Genomic DNA, 25,221 nt, shown 5'->3' with positions numbered 1-25,221 from the left:
TTGGGCTATGATATCATATGAAAAGAACTAAAGGAAGGTTACTACCTAATGAAGTTTCTGTGTGACCCAAACGGTGAGGGGCAAACCTCATGAAAGGTTAGTCTAGGCAAATCTCTAACGTGAACACAACAAGGAAAGAATGCTTTTGTGGCAAATCTTTGAAAGTAACTACTTTGTGGTGAACTCCTGAAAGGAAGCCTTCATGGTGATCTTTGATGAAGGAAGCCTTCGTGGCAACCTATGGAAAGAAAAGCTTTTATGGCGCAGTCTAAAAGAAATCCCTTACGGCTATCATCTGAAGGGAACACCTTTGTGGCGAACCCTAAAGAAAGAAATGGTAAGTATGGAAAGCCCTTATGACTATCATCTGTAAGGAATACCTTTATGGTGGACCTTGAAAAAAGAAATGGTAAGTATAACAAACCCCGAAGAAATAGTATGTATGGCGAACTCGTAAGAAAAAATATCAGTATGAAATGTTGTGGCAAATCCTGGATAGTATTGAGACATGAACAAGAGATGCTAGAATGCACCAGAGTATGTGACGAATCCAGAGTATGTTCCAAATGGACTTATAGAAAAAATTGATCAATAGTATTCTATTTGTGTGGTTCTTTGAAGTAGGAATGGGTAAGAAATCATGAAGGGGTAAGGTGAAGAATGTGAATGAGGTAAAGAAGGTAGAAAAGTTAAGTTATGATCTTAGGGCAAGGTATGACTTTTATGGCATAAAGAATGTAGCTTAACGATGTATTCACCTAAGCTAAGGATAAAAAAAGAAGAAGATAGATAATGAAGTTCTTGAATATGACTTAAGTAATGGAGGGTTTACTCATTAAGTTATCATGAACTTACTTCTGTGTTTCATGTCACAGGTATGCTGCCGTGAGACTATGCCAAAAGGGACACGCTAGGGTTACACCAAAAGGAATGGCAAGATAAGCTATTATGCATGTAGAGTGAGTTTGGGTTGGTTTGATCGAGTCTAATAGGAGTATTGTAAATAAGTCTAGAGGTTTGCTTGTAAGCCCTTGTGATGTATACCGTACACGTGGATAGAACAATTGTGGTTAGTAACCACTTAGAGGAAAAATTTATAGAACTATGTAATTACGTTATGATATTCACTTGTAAGTCCTCGTATTGTAAAGTCTATTGCAATCAAATTAAAGTTAGTTGAAAGATTATTCTCAATTGAGTTGTTAAACATGCATAAGCAAGTTAAGTAAAAGTCTGTATGTGTGTTGTAACACCCGAGATCAGGATCTGACGAATTGGATCGGGTTGAGGGCATTATAGTTCAAATGCTTCTTACTATCCCTATTCTTTCAAAAACTCAACTTGTCGAGCTATTAGACTTACCAGGAGGTGAAACATACTTTGGTTAATTGAAAAACCTTCGCTTCCAGCTTAATAGGAGAAGAAAACATATAAGTTAAAGAAGAAGAACAAGAGAGTGATATTGAAGAAAGAAAAACCATCCCCCTAAACTAACCATTCTCACCTCATATACATATATGGTTGCCCCTAATGGAACTTGAAAAGTGTCGATTGTATCCTGAATTGATCCTCATAATAGTCCTACAAAACTATAAACTCTAAATTATATAAATTTTTTATAACTGTTTATATCACCTTTTTACTTAGAAATCATGTTAATCCCAAGTATTTTATATCCAATTTGGTGATTTCCATTCATACTAAGACACTAGACATAAATTAAGTGAAGTTTGCAATTTTATACAAATAAGTATTAATTTTTCATAATTTTATTATTTTATGTTGGATGTTAATTGTTGCTAAAAATGTTGCAGATGAACCATTGAATTAATAAAGCATGGGAGCTGAATAATATCATATATGAGAACAAGTTAAATTGTACATCATGTGGATGGAAAGCTCATTAAATTGTACCTAAGAATTCCATGCAACCTAACTAGGAAGATGGTTGTTTAAAAGGATTAAGTCTGCTATGAATTGGGTGTTAAAAATCGTCCAACAATGGGGAGAATGACCCAAATTCGGCGAAGGGATTTGAGCAGCCTAAAATAAGCTATTGGAAGATTTATTTGGAGGTCATTGCAGTTGGGAAATAATAAGAAATCAACTCCCAATTAATACCTAAGCAACTGTCCAACCACTTGCATGATTCATGCATGAAATCAAGCAACCATTAACCTCCTTTTTCACACTTCAAGACCGACCAAGCAAAAGAGAGAACTAAGGGATCCTTCAAGCTATTTTTAGCAAACTCCTATATCATTTCTCTACTATAAATACCAACCCTCATTTCTCATTTCAATGATCCCTCATCCCTCATCACTAGCTAATCCATCAATCCACATTCCTCTCATCTTTCGTCCATCCCTTCCACGCATAAGCCTTCCAATTTCCCCTCTCCCCTTTAGCAAGCATTTTCCTTTGAGGAAAATCTCTCTAGGCCAACACCTTGAGGAGCATTTGTAATCACAAGAATTGGATGAAGCCACCACGATCGGTCTTCGGAGAACTGAAAAAATCATTAAGACTTTCTTATTCCTTAATCTTATTTTGTTTATTCAATATGTTTGCAATTTGTTTTGATGTTTTCCCATTAACAATGATGACTTAATTTTGTTTAGCTAGAATGATTACATTAATTTGATAAAATTCATTTTGCTTCATGCTTGTGATGTCTAGTGCCTCAATCGTTCAAGCTTCCAATTAATATCATGTATGTATTTTATGCATTAAAATATGTTTGAATGCATTAGAATTAGTTGATCGATCCTTATCAGATGACAATTAATGAACGCAATAATTGAAAGGTGCACGGGTAATTTAGATCCTGATCTGATTAAATTAAAGGTTCGTAATAACTCAAGAGAGCTCTATTACCTTGCATAACTTTAGGTTTGCGTGATTAAATTATTTCAAAGATGACTTGTCCCTATTACTTCTCATAAATTTTAAGGAACCCTTAGTTAAATTATGACATTGGTTTATGCATATATTTTCTAAGTAGAGGATTTGGTTGAACTTATATGAGATTCCCAATTAATGAAAGATCAAGTTGCCATGGAATATTTTCTGAACATTGTTAAGCATGATGAAAAATTAATTAAGTCGAATGTTCTAATTATTCTAGCTTATCCATGTTATTGTTGTTAAACGTGTGAAATTGTTTAAGGTAGCTGGTGTAAATGAAGACACATTGAGGTTGAAGTTGTTTCCATAATCACTGCAAGATCGAGCACGAGCATGGCTTAATTCATTGCCACCCTACTCAATATCTACTTGGCAAGAATTTGATGTAAGCTTTCTGGTAAAGTATGTACCACCTAGCAAAAATGCTAAGTTCCAAAATAAGATCTCCATGTTTCAACATATGGATGATGAATCCTTATATGAGGCATGAGAAAGATTGAATGAGTTACTTTGTAGATGCCCTCACCACGAGATTCCACATTACATCCAGTTGGAGACATTTTATAATGGTCTCAACGCATACACAAGATTGGTGGTAGATGCTACTATGAATGGTGCTCTCTTGTCGAAGTCTTATAATGAGGCTTATAAGATGATCGAGAGAATAACTAGCAACAATTATTAATGGTCGAAAAATCGAGTAGCTTTAGGAAGACGAGTATCTAGAGTGCATGAACAAGACGCCCTCAATTCACTATCAGCTCAAGTATCTTTTATCTCTTCTATGTTGAAATAGTTTACTACTAACGGTTTAAATCATGTTGCAGCTCAGCCATTGAGTCACTTTGATGTTATTTCCTGTATATATTGTGGGGACGATCATTCTTTCGAGAATTTTCCATCAAATCCCGAGTCAATTTATTATGTAGGGAATGAACACAAAAAAAAAGTGGATAAGGACCACACTCCAACTTCTATAATCTTTCGTGGTGAAACCATCCAAACTTCTCTTGGAGTAACCAAGGAGTTCCACCAAACAACATCTACATACATCATAGAGCAAATTAACCTCAAGGGTTCAATCAACAAATTCATAAGCCATTGCAAGCTAAACTGTCTAATAGTTTGGAGAATTTGTTGAAGGCATACATGGTGAAGAATGATGCCGTAATCCAAAGTCAATCATCAACACTAAAAAATTTGAAGAACCAAGTATGTCAGTTAGCTACAGAACTTTGTAGTAGACCACAAGCAACCTTACTGAGTGGCACAGAAAATCCAAGGAATTTGGGTAAGGAACACTGCAAGGTAGTTGCTTTACGAAGTGGTAAGAATTTGTAACCCAAGGTAGTTGAGGTTGAAGAAAAATATGTCAAGAAAAAGGAAAATCGACCGATAGTTGAGGTTCCAGCACCAGAAGAGCCAGGTGCTGAAAATTCTAAAAGAGGTAAAATCTAAACTAGTGAATTCTAATAAGCGTTCCTTCTTTAGATACAAATATAATACCCTAGAAGAGTTATCCAATTCAAGCTAAGGATCCAACACCTCTGTATCCACAAAGAATTAAGTAACAGAAATAAGAGGTGCAATTCAAAAAGTTTTTGGATGTTCCAAAGCAACTTCACATCAATATACCATTGGTAGAAGCTTTAGAACAAATGTCAAATTATGTCAAGTTCATGATGGACATTTTGTTCAATAAGAAGAGGCTCAGTGAGTTTGAGGTTGTAGCATTAACGAAGGAGTGCAGTGCATTCCTATAGAACAAACTACCTCCAAAAATGAATGACCTCAGAAGCTTTACTATACCCTGTAATATTGGAGAATCTTACTATGGTAAAGCTTTATGTGATCTTGGAGCGAGCACCAATTTGATGCCAAAATCTATTTTCAAAATGTTGGGCATAGGTGAGGTAAGACACATGACTGTGACACTCTAATTGGCGGATCGATCTTTAACATACCCAGAAGGAAAGATCGAGGATGTTCTGGTACATGTAGATAAGTTCATTTTTCCTACTGATTTTATTGTCTTAAATTTTGAAGCAGATAAGGAAGTGTCGATCATCCTAGAGAGACCTTTCCTAGCCACGGGAAGAACATTAATAGACGTACAAAAAGGAAAACTTAGGATAAGAGTTCAAGACGACTAGGTAACATTTAATGTTCTTAAAGCGATGAAATTTTCTGATCTGATAGAGGGATGTTCAGTGATAGAGGAGCTAGAAACCTTAGTTTCTATGGAATGAGAGAATAATTTTGTAGAGAACCCATTGGAAAACACTTTAGGGTCTAAGTAATTGGAAGATGGAAAAGGTAATTAAAGTATGGCTTTGATGAAAGCTAATCCAAGGGCCTATGTTCAACCAGCACGGTTTGAACCTTTGAGTTAGAAGCTCAAAAATATGTGCAACCGAAGTTGTCAATCGAGGAACCACCCAAACTTGAACTTAAGGTACTTACTTCCCGTTTGAAATACGTTTATTTGGGTAAAAATTCTACTTTTCTTGTGATTGTGTCAACATAACTAACAGAACACCAAGAGGAGCAGTTGATTAAAGTCTTCAAGAAATTTAAAAAGGCAATCGGTTGGACCATAGTTGATAATTGAGGAATAAGCCCGTCTTTTTTTATGCACAATATTATCTTAGAGGAGGGTGAAAGAGCTAGAATAGTTGGGCAAAGAAGGCTTAATCCAATAATGAAAGAGTTAGTTCGAAAGGAAGTTATCAAATGGTTAGATGCGGAAATTATCTACCCCATCACAAATAGTTCGTGGGTAGGTTCGATACAGTGTGTACCAAAGAAAAGTGGAGTCATGATTGTCAAGAATGAACGAAATGAGTTAATCTCGACGAGAATGGTCACAGGTTGGAGAATCTATATAGACTACATAAAATTAAACAAAGCCACTCGTAATGATCATTTTCCACTACCTTTTATGGATCAAAATTTGGACCGACTAGCAGGTAATGAATATTACTGTTTCTTATATAGACATTTGGGATATAGCCAAATAGTGTAAGACCAACACAAAACGAGTTTTACTTGTCCGTACGGTATGTTTGGTTTTAGGCAAATGCCTTTCAATTTATGTAATGCACCTGCCACATTTCAACAGTGCATGGGGCAATATTTATTAATATGGTTGAAAATTTTGTTGAGGTATTCATGGATGATTTTTCTATTTTTGGTAACATTTCTAATGTTTGTTTGAGTAATTCGACTAAGATACTGAAGAGATTCGAGGAGACAAATCTTGTCATTAACTGGGAGAAGTGTCATTTTATGGCTATTGAGGGAATTGTCTTAGGATACAAAAATATCCAAAAATGGGATCGAAGTCGACAAAGTAAAGGTGGATGTAATTGAAAATTTGCTACCACTAATCACTATTAAAGGAGTTCAACGTTTCTTAGGCCATGCCAGTTTTAACTGAAGATTTATTAAAGATTTTAAGTTTAACAAAGCATGCTTGGAAGCTTTTGAAGAGTTGAAAAATCGATTAATCTCAGCCCAATAATCATTACACTTGATTGGAGCTCTCCTTTTGAGTTGATGTGTGACGCAAGCGATTTTGCTGTGGGAGGTGTGATGGGGTAAAGAAGAAACAAAGTGTTTCATCCTATCTACTATGCAAATAGAACTTTGATAGGAGCCCAACTTAGCTACATGGTAATTGAAAAATAACTTTTTGCTATAGTTTTTTCTGTTCTTATCTTATAGGTACAAAAGTCATAGTGTTTACCGATCAAGCGACCATCAAATAATTACTCTCAAAGAAATATGCTAAACTGAGGTTAAATGGATGGATACTCTTACTCCAAGAATTTGACCTTGAGATCCAAGACAGAAAAGGAGTTGAAAATCATGCAGTTGGTCATTTGTCGAGGTTGGAACAAAAGGGAACAAAATGAGATAAATTTCTCAGATGAGCATATGTTCGAGGTAAATCAAATCCATGAAACTCCTTGGTTTGCCAATTTTGTAAATTATTTAGCATGTGGAATAATGCTTCTCAGAATGTTATACCAACAAAGGAAGAAATTCCTTCATGATAGTCGATATTATTTTTTAGAGGAGCCATTTTTATTTAAACAATGTGCAGATAATATAATCAGGAAGTGTGTAGCCAGAAGCGAGATTGACTAGATTCTATACCACTGCCATTTATCTAAAAGTGGGGGACATTTTGGTAGTTCCCGTACTGCAGCAAAGATTTTACAAGCTAGATTTTTCTAGCCTATATAAGCATGTATTTACAAGGTTTGGGACTCTGATAGCTATAATTAGCGACGAAGGATCTCATTTTGTAAACAAATGGCTTAAATGATTTCTTGAAAAGTATGATGTAAAACACAAAATTTCCACTGCCTATCATCCATAGTCAAATGAGAAAGTTAAACGAGTAAACCATGAGATTAAAAGAATCCTTGAGAAGGTGGTTCGACCTAACCAAAGAGATTGGTCTCAAAGGCTCGATAATGCTCTATGGGCCTAGCGAATAGCTTTCAAGACACCGTTAGGAATGACTCCTTATAGGTTAGTCTTTGGAAAGGCATGCGATTTGCCACTTGAGTTGGAAAATAAAGCTCACGGGCCTTGAAATAATTAAATATGGATCTAAAGTAAGTCAGTGAGAGAAGAATGTTACTGTTTGATGAACTTGAGGTATTAAGGTTGTTTTCATATGAGAACGTCAAGATGTATAAAGAAAGGATTATGAGGTTGCATGACAAATGTATACAACCTTGAGAATTCAGAAAAGGTCAAGAAGTCTTGTTGTTCGATTCAACGCTAAAATTATTTCCTAGAAAGCTTAAATCCCGATGGAAAGGGCCGTACACCATTCACAAAGTCTATCCGTATGGAGTGGTGAAATTACAAGATAAAAAGGGAGGTACATTTAAAGTTAATGTTTATCATCTCAAACACTTTAGGAATAATAATGTTGAGCGAGTTGAAACCGCGCTCGACTTAATAGACCCTTAATTTTTATTTTTATTTTTAATAAATGCTATGACTAGAAATTCTTTTTCTACAAATTAATACATTAAATTAATTCTGTCTAAGCAGATTGAAACTTAAGCGGGACTATTAGTGACCCTTTCAACCTTTCCTGAGAATTTAATTTGATGTAATTTTTTTAGAAGAAATTTTCTAGGTAGCCCAAAAGGAAATTTTTAATTTTAATTTAATTTTTTAAGTTTAATAAGAGGGTCAAATTGACCCAAGTACTGATCAGATTATTTTTCTAGTTCAGTTTATTTTCAATACAGGAAATAACTATAGTTTGGGCTTGAGGCCTAAAACAAAGAAGAGGACAAAAGACCACCTAATTGCCATCCATAACACCCCCAAAACCTTAAATTTTCCGCCACTCTCACTTCCCTCCGTACATTGCCACGCAAGCATCCCTTGTTGCAAAATTTTAGATAAAAATTTTCCCTAGTTTATCACTATATAAACCCCTCTCTACCATCATATTTTTCATAACACTCAAGCAATTAACCTCAACCCTAGCCACCATCTTCTTTTACTTCCCGTCAGCCTCAAGTCCCAAAAGTTTCTCCTTAATTTTCCCTTATTATTGCAAAACCCTATTATTGCCACCACAACCTTTTTGTCATAGCAATCCTTCCCGCCAAGCAACTTTCATTACCTACCTTGTTTACCACCACAATCTTATTGCCCCCACAAATCCTTCACCATTGTAATCTCCTTACTTTCGCAACCTTTGCCTCAAAAAGCTGAAATTTTTCTTTTCTTTCGGGGAAAGTTATCATGTCTCAAAAGAGAACTATATCTTCAAAAACTTCTGCAAAAAAATCCAATTGTGATTTAAGATGAGGAAGAAAGGGAAAGATTTGATTCCATCTTCAAAAATCAACCCATGATGCTGGAAAAAGGTTTCAATTTGGAGAGTAATGACAAAATGATTATGCCTTTGCCAATTCGAAAGACAATTGATGCCTTAAATTGGAATCAATTTTGTGATGCACGACCAATGCCTAAAGAGGAATTAGTACAAGAGTTTTATGCCAATTTGACAATGTCAAATGCTATTGAGGTTCTTGTTTGTAAAAAGAAGGTACCTCTTAGTTTTAAGCCCATTAATGATTTGTTTAACTTACCCGATGTTGAAGAAGATGAGTACTCTGTCATGATGACAAATATCAATTGGGATTTTCTTCAACAAGTATTTAACATCATTACAAATCCGGGATCCCAATGGATTATCAAAAAGTACAACAGTCATTCCTGCCGAAAGTAGTATCTAAAACCAGTGGCTGCTATGGTTTTACTTTGTTCGATCTAGCTTCATGCTTATCTCACATAGTTTCATCATCTTGATGGAACAAATGCTTTTGTTTTATGCAATTATGTCGAAAAGGTCTATCTATGTTGGGGAAATTATTCTCAAAGAAATCGAAGATTTTGCTAGGAAAAAGGTAGGAAGTGCCTACTTTTCATCATTGATTACTTCACTTTGCTTGAGGACCCAAGTTAAATCAAAAGTGAACCTGAAGGGCCATTATGTTCGAGGTTACATCACAATACATGATCTTGAGAGGTTAGTGGAGAATGTTAAATAGTTGAACCAAATTGAGCCAAATGAATCAAACTAACCAGAATTCGATGAGTCATCAACCTAATCTGAACCAATAGCTGACTCAGTAAATGAAACTGAAGAAGCAAAATTTGAAAGTGAACCAAACAGCCTTGAACCGAAGGTGGAACCAATTGCCGCTAGAATAATGAAGCTTAGTGTTAATCTTGAGTTGATCGTTCTAATGCCCACTTCTACAAACACTATGAGGAAATCATAATTTTTAACTATGATATATATGTGGAAATTTATGCATAATCAACAATAGATTTTTTGGAAATATGTAAAAATTAGAGATGATTACATAAGGAATAATTCTAAAAATATCTCTAACAATTTCATTCATGAGTTCTCAAATCATATCTTCGAGTCATGAAAAGAAGAGGATGTGAATTCAAACGAGAACAAAGAGGCAAATGAGCAAAACAAGGAGGATGATTTGGATGAATAAAAGGGGGAGAATTTCTTCTTCTTTAGAATTATTTTTAAGAATTATTTTTAGGAATATTTTATTTTATGCATAATAAAGTTGAATAATTTGCAAATTAGGAATAAACTAAGCTAATGTTCTTCCATTAATTTTTTTCTCTAGTAAAAAAAAACATAGTAGTGTGGCAATGTGACTGTACATGTCTAAGGATTGAATTTTTCAAAAAAAACTTGGTACTTAAGTAGTCTTCATGACTCACCTCTCTTTTTTGAGTCCTACCTGTTGTACAGTTTTCGTTCACTACTTTGTTATTTTATAATAAGGACATTGTTTCTTTTTAAAGAGGGGGTGAGGTCAAACTTGTATGATTTTCATTTTTTTTTCAATTATCACATAAGTATGTTGCAATAAATGTGATGCTCAGAAACAATTTTTGTTAATAAGTTAGCCCATATGCAAGTATAATTTCTGATTTTATTTAAGTTTTTGTATTATGTTAGCTTCGTTATAATATGTTTGTATTTTCATTAGTTTTATATAGTTTTTGCCATGAAAACTTACTTTCCTTAGAAATAGATATGCATGAAGGTTTAAGTCTTTAGAATTGTCTCAGTAATTTTCTTGAGGCGAAATCCTAAAAGGCATAAGAATCTAAACATGAGTTAGGCATGCTTTCTTTGGATCGTTTGAGCCTTTCAAGCCTACCATATGAATTTAGCCATTAAAACCTTAGTTTGAGCCATTAAGTCTATTTTATTTCTATTCACCTACTTCATAAGCCATATTATCATCTTTTTAATTCTAGTCTATTTTGCACCAATCTTAACTATACTTGTCTTGGTGATACAAAATTCAGGGGGAAATTTAGAAAGATGTACATATAAACATGATTTTTAAAAAAAATAGAAAAATCTCTATTCAAATGTCAAGATATATTGTTGAGCAAAAATAGTAAAATAAATACTCAAGTATGAGATGTATTGTTGGGCATAAGCTTCAAATTAAGTTTGGGAGGGTTAAAACCCATCAGTACCCCAAAAAAACATCCAAGAAAAAGTTAGGTTTAAGACGATTTAGCCTAAAAATCACTTCTCTTTATCCCTACCTTGAGCCTAGCCACGTTACAACCTTGTAAAATACCTATTGATTTTGATAATTATGCTGACTACATTAGTAGAGAGAAACTATTAAGTGCAACATATGAATACCAATAATTAAACCTTAGGATTGTTTTGTCTAATTAGATAAGGAAATTTTTTTAATGGTAAATTTTATGTGACTTTAGAATGCATGAAAATTATGAATTATGATAGCATCTTCTTGTACTTAACATAAAATTCTGAAGTAATATATGTATGTGAGCAATTTATTAGCAAAAAGATATTGTGAGCATAAATTTGTTATTGCATGATTATTTGAAAAGTTGATTCTATGTAAATATTGTACAAGATTGCCCTAATTTTTTTTTTGCTTTGCATGAAACATTACTCGGGATGAGCAACGGTTTAAGTTTGGGGGTGTGTAAACTCTAAATTATATAGCTTTTTTATAGTTGTTTATATCACCTTTTTACTTATAATTTCTGTTAATCCAGGGTATTTGATATCTAATTGGGTGATGTTCATTCATACTAAGACATTAGACATAAATCAAGTGAACTTTTCAATTTTATACAAATAAGTATTAATTTTGCATAAATTTATTATTTTATGTTGGATGTTAATTGCTACTCAAAATGTTGCAGATGGACCGCTGAATTAATAAAGCATGGGAGCTGAATAATATCACACATGAGCACAAGTTAAATTGAATATCATGTGGACAACAAGCTCATTAAATTGGACCTAAGAATTCCATGCAACCCAACTTGGAAGATGGTTGTTTAAAAGGATTAAGTCTGCTTTGAATTGGGTGTCAAAAATCATCCAAGAAGGGGGAGAATGGCCCAAATTCGGCAAAAGCATATGAGCAGCCCAAAATTAGATTTTCAAAGATTTATTTGGAGGTCCCTGTACTTGGGAAAGAATCAAAAATTGGCTCACAATTAATACCCAAGAAATCGTCCAACCCCTTGCATGACTCATGCATAAAATAAAGTATGAATCAAGCAACCATCAACCTCCTTTTTCACACTTCAAGGCTAACCAAGCAGATGAGAGAACCAATGGATCCTTCAAGCTATTTTTAGCAAACTCCTATATCAAACCTCTACTATAAATACCAACCTTCACTTCCCATTTCAGTAATTCCTCATCCCTCATTACTCACTAATCCATCAACACACATTCCTCTCATCTTTTGTCCATCTTGTCCACGTATAAGTTGTAACAACCCGATTTTTGACCCTATTCAGAATGGTGGTTTTGAGACCGCGAATCTGAGTTAGAAAAATATTTGAAAATTATTTTTGATGTTTATATTATGTGAATTTGTGTGTGCTAAATTTTCGTTCTGAAATTTTATCGTTTAAGTGTCCGATTCAATAAAAGGATTTAATCGTGTAAAATATAGAAGATACTAACTATTTCTTCAAGTGCTAAATTGATTTGTTCTTTTAATGAGAAGTGTTTATGTTGCAATTATAACATGAAACAAAGTGGTGGACGGTTAAGGGCATATATTATATGGTTTTATAATTTAGTTATAAAGGTTAAAATAGTAAATAGGTAAATAATATATTAATTAATAAAACCAAACACAGTGGCCATGCATTTTGCCTTTGTTATTGCTGACGAATTGAGAAAGAAAAGAACATTTTGAGCTTTTGTTCATTCGGCGATTGGAAGACAAAATTTAGGTATGATCCTTGTTCGGTTTTTGATAATTTTTACGTTTTTTAGATCGTTGCTTCGAATACTACTCGACCCATGCTTGAATTTTTGAATTTGATGATGATTTTGTGTTTTGCCATTGTTGAAAGCTTGTGATTTTTGTTTTTTGATACTAGAAAATAAAAGATATAAATGGATAAACATATGTTGTATTTGAATTTTTGATGATTTTGAGTAATTAGGGCTAAATTGAAAATAATAAATTGAGGGATTAAACTGTGAAATAAATGAAATGCATGGACTTATATGAGCTTAGTGAATATTCGGCCAAGCTATTGTGCAAAGAAATTTTGTTTATTTTGTATTTTGTGAAATAGGGACTAATTTGTGAAAAATGTGAAATGTTAGCGGCAAAAGTGTAATTTTCCCATTTGTGTATTTTTGGATGAATTTGATTGAATATGTGATTAAATAAGTTGAAATTATACTAATTTAGATCAAGCAAAAAGGAAATAGAAATTGGATCGAGGGAAATCTAAAGTTGTGGAATAGTCGTCCCGGTTTGTCCGTCTTCGTCCGAGGTAAGTCAATAGGCAAATAAACGTTGTTAATTTGAATTGTATGTAAAATAAATATGCTAATTTGAATTCTATGAATTTATAATTGTGATAGCCTAATATGATTATGCATAGAAATGATATATTCTAATTTGATTTGATCAAATTAGGACGTCTGAAAGTCCTGTACGAACCAAAGGAAATTTGATAACTGTTTTTGAGTAAGACCCTGTGTGGGATAGTGACATCGATTTTTAATTACGAATAAGACCCTGTGAGGGACAGTGGCATCGTTACATGTTTACATGTAAGACCACGTGTGGGACGTTGGCATTGTACGATAAATATGATTAGAGCATCCTATTCAGTTCCGATTGGTTCAATGGGCATTATTTAGTTATGATGGAATGTGAAATTGAGCTAAAAGGGTCAGATAAGTGTTAAATTCAATGTTAATGAAAATAAGGTAAGCTTAGTATTTGAAATGGTGATATAAATTATATATGGTATATAGAGAATAATATGTATTTATATGAATTCTCATATTTGGCCAAATGATGTATTTTTTATATTGAAAGTGAGAGTTATGTATGTTTATGAGTATATGTATATTTGGCCAAGTGATGTTTAATTGCTAATATATTTGTAATGCTATATGAATTAGTTACTATATTAAATGTATAAGTGATTAAGTGTTTTTACATTTGAAAGTGACTAGGATACTGACTTAGTAAGGTAGTAAATTAATAGTGGACATTTTATGCATATGTATATATATTAGATCATGGAATTAAAAGATGTGATCAACAATGATGTATGATAATTTAGCAAAATGGACTAGGAAAATTGGATAAGTTAATGTCCATTTAGATATATACATATGTGCATAATTGAATTATTATTGTTAATTTTCATTTGTGATTTTAGCTTAAGCTTTGGAAAATGACCAAATGAATGGTAACATGTTAATTTTGAGGATGAGTAGTTTGGTGCATGTTTATATTCAGTCAAATAGTGTGACCATATAGTGATGTGTGTTTTGATATTTAATCACATGTAATGTCTTTATTTAGTGTTATTATTTATGCAAGAAAGTTAATGAAATTGGCGATTTTGTGTTGAGGTACTATATATATATACAATGAATAATGCTAGTTAATAAACCATGTGTCCATGAATCTTGTCACATATACTATTAATCAATATTTTCGATAGATGCTATATTAGATTGAAATATATGCATGATTATATTGAAATTTTAAAATTTTATGTGGTGATTAGTTAAATGTATGAAAGTTGTGTTTTGTCCGGTAATGCCCCGTAACTTTATTTCAGCTACGGATACGGGTTAGGGGTGTTACATTTTTATTGATATCAGAGCTATGATTTAGTCAATTCTCGAACTAACGTAGCGCGTATGAGTTTAGCTATACATGTCATATTTTATACTGCGATAGTGTGATGATTCCTGACTTTGAAAATGTGTTTTTATATAGTAAATGGATCCTGATCCTGATCGAGCCATAGCGGATGATGTCGAGAGTATAGCACCTGCTCCCGTGCAAGGGACAAGGTCGATTGATTCTCGAATGACCTCAAATACCCAAGAGGGTGGGGCTAAACAAGCCTTTTACCAAATGGTGAACGATTGGTTTATTCAGTATATCCGAACTAATCCGGCTGCACAACAACCTCCACCCCGACTAATCCACCTCCGATAACTGTGGTACCTCAGATAATTGATTCGAAGAGATTACATAAACCTCCTGTCGATAAAATTAGAAAATAAGGGGCTATAGAGCTTAAGGCCACAGTCGATGATGATGCTGAGCGGGCTAAATTTTAGCTCGACAATACTATCCGTGTGTTTGATGAATTATCTTGTACACCTGATGAGTGTATAAAATGTGTTGTATCATTGCTACAAGATGCCACATATCACTAGTGGAATACACTAGTATCGATAGTTCCGAAAGAACGGGTGACCTAGGAATTCTTTCAGACAGAGTTTCGCATAAAATATATCAGTCAGAGATTTATCGACCAGAAACACAAATAATTCCTCGAGTTGAAACAGGGTTGTATGACCGTAACAGAATATGAGCGAGAGTTCGTGAGACTTAGCCACTATGCCCGAGAGTGTGTTTAGACTGAAGCAATTATGTGTAAAAGATTTGAAGACGGGCTGAACGAAGATATTAAATTGCTTGTGGGCATACTTGAAATAAAAGAGTTCATAGTACTTGTTGAGTGAGCTTGCAAAGCCGAAGAGCTCAGGAAAGAGAAAAGAAAAGCTGATTTTGAAGCTAGAGATTTCTGCAAGAGATCATCGAGTAAGACTTTTAAGTCAGCATCAAAGAAATTCAGGGATGATTCTAGCCGATCTAAGGTTACTGCGGGCTTCTTCAAACGTGATCGAGACCGACCTTCAGTGAGTTCACGAGCTACTTCTATTGCTAGTGTCAGCAATGTTCAACAAAATAGATCCAAGTGCAGGCAATGTGGTAGACGACATTCCGGAGATTGTAAAACACGTTATCGGTCTTGTTTCAAATGTGGATCGATGGATCATTTCATTCGCGAGTGTCTGATGTTAGCTGGGTAGAATACAGTACAGAGTGAGCCAGGGCGAGGTAGACCACCCAGACATATGAGTAATGTGAGTGGTAGCCAGAGAGGAACTATAGATACAGTAGTCGATCTGAGGCTCGCGCACTTGCTAGAGCCTATGCTATACGCGCACAAGAGGAGGTTTCATCTCCAGATATTATTACTGGTACATTTACTCTCTATGATACTAGTGTAATTGCATTGATTGATCCTGATTCGACTCATTCATATGTGTGTGAAACTTTAGTATTCAGTAAGACTCTGCCTGTTGAGTCTACTGAGTTTGTTATTAGAGTGTCGAACCCCTTGGGCCTGTGTGTTCTGGTTGACAAAGTTTGTAAGAATTGTCCATTGATGATTCGAGATTCATGTTTTTCAGCTGATTTGATACTATTACCATTCGACGAGTTTGATATAATTCTGGGTATGGATTGGTTAACCGTGTACGATGCTGTTGTAAACTGTAAACGAAAGACTATTGATTTGCGGTGCTAGAATGATGATATTATTTGGATTGAATCTAACGATCTGAATGGATTACCGCCAGTGATATCCTCGATGTTAGCACAGAAGTATGGGAGAAAGGGTTGTGAAGCTTACTTTGCAGATGTACTTGATAGAAAAGTAACCGAAAAGAAGATTGAATCAGTACCAGTTGTGTGCGAATATCCGGATGTGTTTCCTGAAGAATTGCTGGGATTGCCACCGATTCGAGAGGTAGAGTTTGGGATTGAGTTAGTGCTGGGACGACTCTAATTTTGATATGTTCATACAAAATGGCACCGACTGAATTAAAAGAATTGAAAGCTTAGTTGCAGGAGTTGACAGATAGGGGTTTCGCGCGACCGAGTTTCTCGCCTTGGGGATTACCAGTTCTGTTTGTGAGAAAGAAAGATGGAACTATGAGAATGTGCATCGACTATCGACAACTCAATAAGATGACCATAAAGAATAAATATCTGTTGCCACAGATTGACGACTTTTTTGATCAGCTGAAAGGGGCTTCAGTGTTCTCAAAGATAGATTTGAGATTTGGCTACTATCAGTTGCGAGTTAAAGACTCTGATGTACCAAAGACTGCTTTCCGAACGAGGTACGAACACTATGAGTTTCTGGTTATGCCTTTCGGGCTTACTAATGCAACTACCATTTTTAAGGATTTGATGAACCGAATCTTCAGACAGTATTTGGATCGGTTTGTAGTTGTATTCATAAATGATATTTTGATTTACTCTCGTGATGAAACCGAACACGCAGAACATATGTGACTTGTGTTACAGACTTTGCGAGATAAACAGTTGCATGCAAAGTTTAGTAAATGTGAGTTTTGTTTACGTGAAATTAGCTTTCTAGGACATGTTGTGTCAACATCAGGTATTCAGGTTGATCCGAGTAAGATTTCGACCATACTTGATTGGAAACCTCTGAGAAACGATTCAGAAGTTCAATTTTTTTTGCGACTTGTTGATTACTATAGACGGTTCGTGAAAGGGTTCTCTATGATTGCGACCCCGTTGATGAAACTATTACAGAAAGATGTTAAGTTCGAGTGGTCAGAAAAGTGCCAGAAAAGTTTTGATCAGTTGAAAGCCTTATTGACCGAAGCTCCAGTACTAGTTCAACCAGAATTGGGTAAGGAGTTCGTTATCTATAGTGATGCATCTTTGAGTGGTTTGGGTTGCGTTTTGATGCAAGAAGGCAAAGTTGTAGCTTATGCCTCAAAACAGTTAAAGTCGCACAAAAAGAACTATCCGACACACGATCTGGAATTGGCAGCTATTGTGTTTGCATTGAAAATATGGCGCCACTATCTGTTCGGTGAAAAATGTCACGTTTATTTCGATCACAAAAGCCTAAAGTATTTGATGACTCAAAAAATCTGAACTTAAGACAGCGTCGATGGCTAGAGTTGTTAAATGATTATGAGCTTGTTATTGTCTATCATTCCGGAAAGGCTAATGTTGTTGTTGATGCTTTAAGCAGAAAATCACTGTTTTCTTTGCATGTAATGAATGCACATATGGTTATGTCAGATGATGGTGCGATAATAGCTGAGTTAAAAGTAAGACCGTTTTTTATTCAGCAAATTTGCGAATCTCAGAAAACTGATAATGATTTGATTGTAAAGAGGGTTCAATGTGATTCGATTGTTGACTCAAAATTTCAAATTGATGCTGAGGGATGTCTAAGATTCAGAGATCGAATATGTGTTCTGAGAAATCTAGAGTTGATTCAGATGATTTTGAATGAAGATCATAACAGTTTGTTATTTGTTCACCCGGGTAGCACGAAGATGTATACTGACCTGAAATAGTACTATTGGTGTCACGGTATGAAAAAAGACATTTCTGATTTTGTTTCGAAATGTTTAATTTGTCAGCAAGTAAAAGCCAAGCATCAAGTACCTTTTGGATTGCTTCAACCAATCATGATACAGGAGTGGAAATGGGACAGAGTCACAATGGATTTTGTGTCCGGTTTATCGCTGACACCAAGTAAGAAAGATGCGATTTGGGTTATTGTGGATAGATTGACTATATCGACTCACTTTGTTCCAGCCCGTACGGATTCTTCGCTTGATAAGCTTGCTGAGTTAAATGTTTCTCAGATTGTGAGATTACACGGGGTACCTATTTCTATTGTTTCGGATAGAGATCCGAGGTTTACATCGCAATTTTGGAAGAAACTGCAAGATGCATTAGGTACCAAATTGCATTTTAGCAATGCTTTCCATCCCCAGACAAATGGTCAGTCTAAGCAAATCATTCGGATACTTGAGGATTTGTTGAGATGTTGCATTCTTGAGTTTGAAGGTTCATGGGAAAGATATCTGCCCTTGATTGAATTTGTGTACAATAATAGCTTTCAATCAAGTATCAAAATGGCACCTTACGAGGCTCTATATAGTCGTAGATGTCGTACACCATTATATTGGACTGAGTTCAGTGAAAATAAGATACACGGGGTTGATATAATCAGAGAGACTTTACAGAAAGTTAAAGTAATCCGTGAAAGTCTGAAAACAGCGTCAGATCGTTAGATTTCGTATGCGGACTTGAAACGAAAAGATATAGAATTCTAGATTGGAGATAAAGTATTTTTGAAAGTCCAAGATTTATTAAACCGTACAAGATTGTTGCGTATTGGGCTCGTTGCATATCGACTATTGTTGCCACCTGAACTAGAAAAGATCCATAATGTATTCCATGTGTCGATGCTTCGATAATACAGATCTGATCTTTCGAATGTGATTAATCTGTCAGATATTGAGATTAAGTCCGATATGACTTACGAGGAAGAACCGATTCTTATCCTGGCTCGCGAAGTTAAAGAATTGCGAAATAAGAAAATTTTGTTAGTGAAAGTACTGTGGCATAAACACGGAGTTGAAGAGGCAACTTGGGAGATGGAGGATGCAATGAAAGAACGTTATCCGAACTTATTCACCGGTAAGATTTTTGGGGACGAAAATCCCTAAAGGGGAGAGTTGTAACAGCTCGATTTTTGACCCTATTCGGAACGGTGGTTTCGGGACCATGAGTGCGAGTCAAAAAATATTTTAAAAATATTTTTGGTGTTTATACTGTGTGAATTTGTGTGTGCTAAATTTTCGTTCTGAAATTTTATCGTTTGGGTGTCTGATTTAATAAAAGGATTTAATCGCGTAAAAGGTAAAAGTTACTAACTATTTGTTAAAGTGCTAAATTGATTTGTTCTTTTAGTGAGAAGTGTTTATGTTGCAATTATTCCACAAAACAAAGTGATGGACGGTTAAGGGCATATATTATATGGTTTTATAATTTAATTATAAAGGTTAAAATAGTAAATAGGTACATAATATATTAATTAATAAAATCAAACAAAGTGGCCATGCATTTTTTCTTTGTTATTGCTGAAAAATTGAGAAAGAAAAGGACATTTTCAGCTTTTGTTCATTCGGCCATTGGAAGACAAAAATTAGGTATGATCCTTGTTCGGTTTTTGATAATTTTTACGTTTTTTAGATTGTTGCTTCGAATACTACTCGACCCATGCTTGAATTTTTGAATTTGATGATGATTTTGTGTTTTTCCATTGTTGAAATCTTGTGATTTTTTTTGTTTGATACTAGAAAATAAAAGATATAAATGGATAAACATATGTTGTATTTGAATTTTTGATGATTTTGAGTAATTAGGGCTAAATTGCAAAAATAATAAATTGAAGGACTAAAATGTGAAATAAATAAAATGCATGGACTTATATGAGCTTAGTGAATATTCGGCCAAGCTATTGTGCAACAAAATTTTGTTTATTTTGTATTTTGTGAAATAGGGACTAATTTGAGAAAAATTTGAAATGTTAGCGGCAAAAGTGTAATTTTCCCATTTATGTATTTTTGGATGAATTTGATTGAATATGTGATTAAATAAGTTGAAATTATAATAATTTAGATCAAGCAAAAGAAAATCAGAAGTGGATTGGGGGAATCTAAAGTTGTGGAATAGTCGTCCCGGTTCGTCTGTCTTCGTCCGAGGTAAGTCTATAGGTAAGTAAACGTTGTTAATTTGAATTGTATGTAAATTAAATATGCTGATTTGAATTCTATGAATTTATAGTTGTGATAGCCTAATATGATTATGCTTAGAAGTAATATATTCTAATTTGATTCGATCAAATTAGGAAGTCTGAAAGTCCTGTACGAACCAAAGGAAATTCGATAACTGTTTTTTAGTAAGACCCTGTGTGGGACAGTGGCATCGTTACATGTTTACATGTAAGACCACGTGTGGGACGTTGGCATTGTACGATAAATATGGTTATTCGAGCGTCCTATTCAGTTCCGATTGGTTCAATGGGCATTATTTAGTTGTGATGGAATGTGAAATTGAGCTAAAAGGGTCAGATAAGTGTTAAATTCAATGTTAATGAAAATAAGGTAAGCTTAGTATTTGAAATGGTGATATAAATTATATATGGTATATAGAGAATAATATGTATTTATATGAATGCTCATATTCAGCCAAATGATGTATTTTTTATATTGAAAGTGAGAGTTATGTGTGTTTATGAGTATATGTATATTCGGCCAAGTGATGTTTAATTGCTAATATATTTTTCTAATGATATACGAATTTGTTACTATATTAAATGTATATGTGATTAAGGGTTGCTTGATTCGTCTTAGCTAAATTATATTATAAATGTCATTTAAATGATTTAATTGCTTATGACTTACTAAGCTATTCAAGCTTACTGTGTGTGTGTTTGTTCCTTGTTTTTAGATTTTTGGAAACAAGTTACGAGCTCGGGGATCGTTAGAGTAATCAGTCACATTATCGATTGTTATTTTGGTATTTTCAAAAGTTGAACTTTACTCTTATGGCATGTATAAGCTAGGTTGTGTTTTGGGTTAGTTTTTGAATTTGTAAATATTAAGCCATGCGAAAATGGCTAGATATGATGCTTAAGTTTATGCAGATTTCAGTTATGGTATATATATATATGTGTGATGTGTTTGTCATATTGTTAATGGTTATGAATTTGTGGTTGGATCATGGTTTTTTTTATATTGATGCATATATGTGAACCGTGTTAGTTTATCCTGTTAAAATGTTTTTTAAGTAATTGAGTTTGGGATGCTGGATTATCATTTGATATGTTACTGATTCATATTATATATATTTATACAGAGTTTGGTTTGACATGTTTAATGCATTAGTAGATTTGTCTTCTATACTATATATATATAATGATTATATCTTATGGTATGTTTTTGCATGTAATTGAATAGTGTTTTATTTACATTTGAAAATGACTAGGATAAAACTTAGTAAGGTAGTAAATTAATAAAGGACATTTTATGCATATGTGTATATATTAGATCATGGAATTAAAAGATGTGAGCAACAATGATGTATGATAATTTAGCAAAATGGACTAGTAAAATTGGATAAGTTAATGTCCATTAGGTATATACATATGTGCATAATTGAATTATTATTATTGTTAATTTTATTTGTGATTTTAGCTTAAGCTTTGGAAAATGACCAAATGAATGGTAACATGTTAATTTCGAGGATGAGTAGTTTGGTGCATGTTTATATTTAGTCAAATAGTGTGACCATATAGTGATGTGTGTTTTGATATTTAATGACATGTAATGTCTTTATTTAGTGTTATTATTTATGCAAGAAACTTAATGAAATTGGCGATTTTGTGTTGAGGTACTATATATATACAATGAATAATGCTAGTTAATAACCCATGTGTCCATGAATCTTGTCGCATATACTATTAATCAATATGTTCCGATATATGCTATATTAGATTGAAATATATGCATAATTATATTGAAAATTTAAAATTTTATGTGGTGATTAGTTAAATGTATGAAAGTTGTGTTTTGTTCGGTAATGCCTCGTAACCCCATTCCGACGACAGATATGGGTTAGGGGTGTTACATAAGCCTTCCAATTTTCCCTCTTCCCTTTAGCTAGCATTTTCCTTTGAGGAAAATGGAAAGACGAAAATATACACATTTTTTCATGCCCTTTTTAACTCAAATTCATGCAGTTTCGGTAAATTTCTTGTCAAAAAATATATAATTATTATAAAATAATTATTTTTTACTTAAATTATTAACATGATGAATTTTAATTAATTTTATAATTAAATTTTATTAAATTTGATTATTTTCGACAGATTTGCATAGAGGGCGAAAAACGGCTCAACAAACACTATTAGAAGCACAAAATCGAGAAGCAATTTTGAAGCATCAAGGCTAAATAAATTTTCAGACTAAGACAGTCAGAATTATGTGTTTTAATTAATAATATAATTAATTTTAATTTTAATCCAATTTAATTTTGGTTAAATAAATTATTATTAATTAATTATGAAAAGGGGCCTAGTTGAGCTGAACTGAGAAAATTGAACCAACCGAGCACTGAGCAGCCTAAAACCGTCCCACATGCTGACCCAATAAACTTTCTTGGCTGATTATTTGGCTTGCAAAATGGCCCTTTCAGACCCCTTCAAATTGCATTCAAACCCCTCCACTATTTGTGCCTTTCTAAAATTGCCCCTACCTTAAAATAGCAAGTTTGAAAACTTCAAACTTGCCACATGTGTGGCCGGCCATGGGGGGACTCTATGGCTGTTATTTTTGCTAATTTTAGCAGCCATCTCAACCTATAAATACCCTCCTTGGCTGCTCACTTCAAACACATCCCAACTCTTCTCATCTCTTCACTTATCTCTCTTCATTTCCCTTCCATTATTCTTCATTCCCTTGCCGATTTCACCACTAAAAAGGAGCCATTCATCCACCATTTGGAGTAGCATTCAAGTGTTTGTAGAAGCCTCGGTTCGACAAGAGCAAGTGGAGAAGGAGGAGTGGAGCAAACTAGTCAAACCACAGAGAGAACACCGGATTTGATTCTTGTTCCCTATCCTTTTAAATTTGTTGTTTTTATGATGAACATGTCTATGAATATTTATGATGTTGGAATTTTTAATTTAATTAATATGACTTAAATTTAATTCGTGCTAGGTTAATTGCATTTCGTCTACTTAATTTATTAAAATTGTGTTTGTGTTGTTATAAGCCTCGGTAAGATGTTTGATTAAGTAAAACAATAACTAACTTATTCTTGCATTACAATTATAAGGTAACTAATGAATTAATTATTAAAACAAATTGTAATTGTAATTAATTGACATGATACTTAATAAGTGCATGTTTAATCATCTAATGATGCATTAGTCTTGCATAACTTGCAAGATTATTGTGATTAAAGTATTTCAAGGTAGAAATACATTGTTACCTCACGTAATCTTTTATATGCTTATGAGATTGAATTAATTGTTAGAATTGGCATAGAGATATGTACAAGAGATTATTTTGATTTCATAATTATGTATGTGCATTAACACATTTGCTTATTAAAATTAGTTTAATCGGTTGAATTGACATAGAGATATAGTCAAGAGATAAATAGATTTTGGTAGGTAACTATGTTAATAAGTTAGAAAATTACCGAGTTGCCGTGAATTTATTCGTAACAACATGAACATGAGTTTAATAATTCTAAGTTAAAAATGTAATTAATCTAACACAATTATGTCATCTTGATTAAAATCATCTTTTGAAATCGTGCATTGAAACTTTTATTTTCTTTCTTTTTTTTTCATAGTTTTCAATAACCTCCTCAAATCAAAATATTTTTCTTCACCAAAGAATTTTAAATTGCATTCATAAATAATTCTTTTCACAGTCCCTATGGGTACGATAACTTGACAGTTACTTGTCACTTTATTACTTGTTGCTATTGTGTACACTTGCACATTTCTATCATTTCCAGTTTTTGGCGTAGTTGCCGGGGACTGTTTTAAAAAGTCATTATTTATGAATTTGTTAGTTTTGCATTTTGGTTTATTTTTCTATTCAATTTTAACTTAATTAATTTTTCTGTGATTATTTTAGGTGTTTATGAGTATTGATCGAATTATCAATTTACTCCCTGTAGACGCTGTGATTAAACGAACTTTTTGATAGCGAAGAAGACAAGCAAGTCAGAGAAGGACCGACGAGATGAACCTCGAAAATTTGAATCAAGGAAATAGAGCAGACGCTACTCAAAATCCTATCCTTATTGCTGATGATAAGGATATAGCTATAAAATAGTATGACATGCCAATGTTTCATGATCTTAATCTGGGTATTAGGAGACCCAAAATCGAGGTACAACAGTTTGAGCTAAAGCCAGTCATGTTCTAGATGCTTTAGACAGTGGGCTAATTTAGTGGAATGCCTACCGAAGATTCTCATCTTCACTTAAGACTGTTTATAGAGATGAGCGATTCTTTCAAGTTAGCCGGAGTACCCGAAGATGCATTATGATTGAAATTGTTCCCATATTCACTAAGGGATAGAGCTCGAGCCTAGTTGAACTCATTGCCACCAAATTCAATTACCACATGGCAAGAGTTAGCAGAAAGATTCCTCATGAAGTATTTCCTGCCAAGCAAGAATGCTAAGTTGAGGAACGAGATCACTGCTTTCCAACAAATAAATGATAAGTCCTTATATGAGGCATGGGAAAGGTATAAAGAATTATTACGGAAGTGCCCTCATTATGGAATCCCACACCACATCCAACTTAAGACGTTTTATAATGGTCTCAATGCACACACGAGGATGGTAGTGGACACTTCTGCTCATGGTATTCTCCTTTCTAATTCTTATAATGAGGCTTATGAAATCATTGAGGGGATTGTCAGTAACAATTATCAATGGCCAACCAATAGAGTAGCATCAGGTAGACGAGTTGCTAGAACACATGAAGTAGATGC

General features: G+C 33.9%; 2 non-coding genes across 2 annotated transcripts; both read right to left on the bottom strand.

Moving 5' to 3' along the window:
* Nucleotides 1–3,334: 3,334 nt before the first annotated feature.
* Nucleotides 3,335–3,441, bottom strand: LOC128040198 (small nucleolar RNA R71). The gene has a single exon (XR_008194856.1). It is a non-coding gene; the product is annotated as a small nucleolar RNA R71 (small nucleolar RNA).
* A 21,463-nt stretch (nt 3,442–24,904) lies between these two features.
* On the bottom strand, nt 24,905–25,011 carry LOC128040063 (small nucleolar RNA R71). The gene has a single exon (XR_008194723.1). It is a non-coding gene; the product is annotated as a small nucleolar RNA R71 (small nucleolar RNA).
* Nucleotides 25,012–25,221: the final 210 nt, after the last annotated feature.

The sequence above is a fragment of the Gossypium raimondii genome, chromosome 3 (genome assembly GCF_025698545.1).
Source record: "Gossypium raimondii isolate GPD5lz chromosome 3, ASM2569854v1, whole genome shotgun sequence".
NCBI lineage: Eukaryota > Viridiplantae > Streptophyta > Magnoliopsida > Malvales > Malvaceae > Gossypium > Gossypium raimondii.
The sequence above is the reverse complement of the archived record's forward strand: the minus strand, read 5'-3'. Positions and strand labels throughout refer to the sequence as shown.